Source organism: Crocodylus porosus, unplaced genomic scaffold (assembly GCF_001723895.1).
Source record: "Crocodylus porosus isolate Cpor-Errol unplaced genomic scaffold, CroPor_comp1, whole genome shotgun sequence".
NCBI lineage: Eukaryota > Metazoa > Chordata > Crocodylia > Crocodylidae > Crocodylus > Crocodylus porosus.
In genome coordinates, this window is record NW_017728951.1 from 33,738,171 (window position 1) to 33,743,707 (window position 5,537).

Consider the following 5,537-nt stretch of genomic DNA (forward strand, 5'->3'; position numbering starts at 1 on the left):
TACCTTGTCATGCATCCACAGATGCATCTCAAGCAGGTCCAAGGAGATGATCCTCCCCCTCTATGCGGCACTGGTCAGGCCGCAGCTGGACTACTGCGTCCAGTTCTGGGCGCCACACTTCAAGAGGGATGTGGACAACATGGAGAGGGTCCAGAGGAGGGCCACTCGCATGGTCAGGGGGCAGCAGAGCAGGCCCTACAAGGAGAGGCTAAGGTACCCGAACCCATTCAGCCTCCACGAGAGAAGGCTGAGGAGGGATCTAGTGGCCTGTCACAAACTAGTCAGAGGGGGCCAGCAGGCACTAAGGAAGTCCCTGTTCCCCCGAGCACTGCCAGGAGTGACCAGGAATAACGGTCACAAGCTGGCAGAGGGTAGATTTAGGCTAGATATCAGGAGGCACTATGTCACTGTCAGGGTGGCTAGGATCTGGAACCAACTTCCAAGAGAAGTGGTGCAGGCTCCTGGGGGTGTTTAAGAGGAGGCTAGATGTACACCTTGCCGGGGTTGTTTGACTCCAGTACTCTTGCCTGCCATGGCAGGGGGTCGGACTCAGTGATCTGCTCAGGTCCCTTCCGACCCTAGAAACTATGAAGCCACTATATAAATAGGCATCAGTTGAACACAATGTTTTATTGATGTATATACAAATTTAAAGGAATTTGGAAGGCTACCAGTGCCTCAATCATTATAAAAAAAATGAATTCTAAATACCTATACATTCTGGCAGTTGATTTTGTTTTGTTTTTTTATCATGGAAAAGTTCCCCCTGCCTGTTTCACTCACCAGGACACAGGTCTAGCTGAGGCTGTCATTTCCATCCCCTCCCCCCACTCCAATTTGTGGTACTGAGCAGCCCTGATATGCCAGTGCCTGCCTCTGCCCCTGACCATACTGTTGCCTCTCATTCTAAGCCACAGGCCCCCAGCCCTGCTGGTGGCCCTCACTCCTGATGTGCTTGCCCCACACCTAGGCCCCCAAAGTGTGAGGAAGGGGGTGGGTATGTGGGGGAGGAGGGTTGTGAGCACAGACAAAACATGGTGGAGTGTGGGGGGAGCCACAGGTGAAGTGATGGTGGGCAGAGAGGGCACAGGCAATGGGGCATGGATGGCATGTTCCCCCCTCCCCCGATTTCTGCACCCACAGCAGGGCACAGGGCTGCAGCTGAGTTCCCCTAGTGGGTGGGACCTGGCATGGGAGAGAGTGCTGTGTTACCATGGCCATCAAAGTGAGGCTGCCATTTTCTTTAAAGGAGAAAATTTGTGCTTTTCTGCAGCAAATGGAAAACCTGGATCCCTACTAATGTCCCTCCAGAATTAGGCATCATACCAGTGGGAATGTATTTGATGGCAAATTGAAGCACCAGACAGACTGCTGCTGAACTCTCTAAAATGTCTTAGAAGTTTTTGCTCCCTGTTTGGCTTAGCTCTGGGTGGCAGGTTCAGTGAGCTTTTGCCACATCCAAGGCAAGTTTCTGAGGTTGTTATATGTAACACTTAGCACCTACTAGAATGCTTAGACACTAGCGTTTAAAGTGTACCTGTCTCATTCCTGGGAGTGCACTGGAATTCTGAACTGGCTCTGATGCCATCCCAGAACTCAGCCCTATTTAGATTGTAATAAGCATTAACAAGCAATTGCTCAGAAAACATACCGAGTTGTATTAATACTTACTACAATCTAAATATAATAGGTATTAAGTGTCCCATGTAATGAGGCCCACTGCAGGAGTCCTGCCTGGATTCCTGGCATATCTACCTTGGAGCCAGAGTCCTGAAGGACTCCTGGAGCTACTCAGTGAATCTGCCTGGTGAATGTCTGCTGTTAACTGTGAAACTGCCAATTGCAGATGCTTGGTAAAACTGATAAATTGGGAAACTTCTGGTTTTCTCTAAATTTCAAAAAGTGTTGGTCTTAGTCCAGTTCAGACAGAAAATAAATTTTAGGAAAAGGAACAAAACAAAAATTTTTTTTTTTCCTTGAACTGGAAATCCTGGATTTTGATCTTATTTAATGTCTATTTCTAACTCAAAATGACAATCCTTACCTCAAAAATTTCTCACTCAGGAAAATCCCCATGTATTTGTGTTTCACTGTTTAAAAGAAAGTAAAACTTTTTGTTGCTGCAGGCTGATGTTCTGAAATCAAAACCTGAGCTTCTTGGTTGGCTTTCTCCCAGACTTATTTAAGCAAACCTCTCATTGACTTTAATGGGAAATAAGTAAATAAAAAGAAAATTTAAGATTTAGCTCATTATATGTTTGGTAAGTAAATACTAAGGGAAACAAAATTTGATCCCTTTTCAAAGCATGGCAGAACACAGCACAATGTAATCACTAAAAAATCTGAGACAGAATTTCATAAAGCAAAAACAAACACTGTTCAGAGACACAGCAGGAGAAAGCCAGTCCTGGGCCTACAGTAACTGTGACATTGAAAATAGGAGTAAATTCCCTAAAGATGCTCTATACAGTAGCAGACCATCTGTCCAAACACATTGCAGACAAAGTTCATGCTTGAAAACCCTGGATAGTGCCAATGCCTTTGCTGTTGGGTTTGGAAGTATAATGAGCTGGAGTCCTCACAGATGTTCCTTCTCAATGTCCCTGTACTCTGCAAACCAGATGGATCCTAAAGATTGTAGAATGAACCGAGGAAGGACAACAAACCTTTTTGCACATCCTGTTGCCCTTCTGTTCAGTAGAAACTGATGCTTCTAAAATCAATTTCTATATAGCACTCCACCAAAATTTGCTTAGTTACCCCAAAGCCTACTAACCATGCCCCACAGGATGAGCTCTTGCAAACATGATCACTTAATTTTCTTAAGAAGAGAACATTATTGTTCTGAAACACAAAAGCCTAGGAGAGATGGGAGTCCAGGAAGGTTGTTGTTCTTCAAGGGAACGATCCTTTGGGCACAGGAGGAGACAATCCCATTGTGCATAAAGGGGGGGCAAAGGAGGGAAATCCAAGAAAGTGTAGGGATGAAAAAGGAGGCATACAGACTGCAGAAGCAGGGGATTGCCACCAAGGAGGAACATACCTACTTGGCTTGCACTTGCAGGGAGTCAGTTAGAAAGGCCAAGGCAACAATGGAACTTAGGCTGGCAACAAAAACCAAGAGCTCTTTTTCAGGTATATAGGGAGCAAAAAGAAGGTGCATGGAAACATAGGACCCCTACAGAACAGGCTGGGACAACAGTGATGGATAGGAGGGACAAGGCCGAGCTCTTCAATGAGTTTTTTGCATCAGTATTCCTGAGCATGGACAAAGACAAATCTCCAAATTTGACCATAGACAGGCACAGGAGAGACACCAGCCTACCAACGGTTAGCACCAGCTTAGCAAAGGGAAACTTGGAGGAGCTTGATGTGTTCAAGTCAGCAGGTCCAGATGATCTTTACCCAAGGGTGCTGAAAGAATTATCCAGTGCCATAGCAGAACCAATGGCAAGACTGTTTGAGCACTCGTGGCACTCAGGACAAGTCCCAGAGGACTGGAAAAGGTCCATTGTGGTCCCAATTTTTAAAAAAGGGAAGAAGGAAGATCTGGGTAACTATAGATCAGTTAGCCTTACCTCCATCCTTGGGAAAATCTTTGAAATAATTATTAAGGATTACATTTGTGGAAATCCAGCAGGAAAAAATAATGCTGAAGGGCAACCAGAATGGATTCATAGCAGGTAGATCCTGCCTGACAAGCCTTGTTTTTTTTTATGACCAGGTCACAAACTGCTTAGATGCGGAAGTCGAAGTGGATGTCATATACATGGTTTTTAAGAAAAGCCTTTGATACAGTGTCATATCACATTCTCATGAAAAAACTAAGCAGCTGTGACTTAAATAATTACACAGTCAGGTAGATGGTGAATCGGCTCATGGAATACACCCAAAGAGTGGTGGTGGATGGGTCAGTATTGACCTGGGAAGATGTGGGCAGCGGGGTCCCCCAAGGATCAATCCTTGGACCAGTGCTATTCAATATCTTCATCAGTGACTTGGGAAAGGGCCTGGAGAGCATGCTGTCTTAGTTCATGGATGACACCAAATTATGGGGCAAAGTAAACACACTGGAGGGTAGGGAATGGATTCAGGCAGATTTGGACAGGCTGAAAAAGTGGGGAGAACAAAACAGGATGCAGTTTAACAAGGATAAGTTCAAGATACTGCATCTGAGGAGGAGGAATCACCAACACACTTACAGATTGGGAGATGACTTTCTAAGCAGCACAGCAGCAGAGGAGGATCTCGGAGTCACAGCTGACTCCAAGATGAACATGAGTCAACAATTTGACAAATTAATCAATAGATCTAATTGCACTTTATCGTGCATTAATAGGTGCATCACAAACAGACCTAAGGAGGTGATACTTCCCCTCTAGGTGACATTGGTGAGGCCACAGCTGGAGTACTGCATCCAGTTTTGGCTCTGCACTTCAAGAGGGATGTGGATAACCTTGAGAGGGTCCAGAGGGCCACTTATATGGTTAGGTTTACCAGAATCTGGATTAGGCTTCCAAGTGAAGTGGCACTCTTCTCTACTTTAGAGGTCTTTAAGAAAAGATTGGACAAACACCTGGCTGGGGTCGTCTGACCCCAGGATTCTTTCCTGCCCATGGCAGAGGGTTGGACTCGATGATCTACTGAGGTCCCTTCCAACCCTAAAAAGCTATTAAATCTATTATCTAAAGAATCCTTGTAAAGATGCAGATGCCTGTTGAAAACAGTCCAGGCCCTATATTTTTGCAGAACAAAATACAGTTCATTGCTGATATTTCTGGTAGTTTTCTGGCACACAGCAAGGTCTTTCAAAGAATGACACCACCAGCTTGTAAAGCAAAAAATAATTCATGCTGTAGTGTGAATTGCAGTGAAGTTTGAAGCTGAGGGCCTGCAATTATTTCTGTTGACCCCTATTTTCCAGGGGGTTAGAATCTGAATAACTGCACAGAACATCGAGTTGACAGGCTACCAGATTTTAAAATAATGAATGAATATTAAACTAAAGAAAAAGTTTAATAGGAATTTTTATGGTTGTGAAAAGAAGCAAAATGAGAATTTTGTGAACTGAAGTCCTCTCTTTATGTAGCAAATAGGTGCAACATGTATGGCAACAGATTACAGTTTCCCTACAATTCCATTGCTGCACAACTGGCCTCAAAAAAAATGAAGGGAGTTCAGTCTGCATGAATCTAGTCCATTATCTCTTCACTTAGCCTTCCAGTGAAGGGGATAATCATGTAATAAGGGATAACACATGATGTTTTATGAAGTGGACATGTTCACAATTCATTTCTTCTAGGTTACTAAGCACTTGCTATATTGTGTGAAAATCCTATGAAAATACCATAGCATACAACACCAGGAAACATCAAGACTGATTTGATGAAAATTACACTGAAATTCAAGGTCTCATCAATAGGAAATGTATAGCTTTCTGTGCCTGGAAGAATGACTTCAACTCTGCCATCCAGAAAAATGTACACCAACAAGCAAAATCAGAGGTATAGGGGAAAACACAAGAACTGAAGAATGAG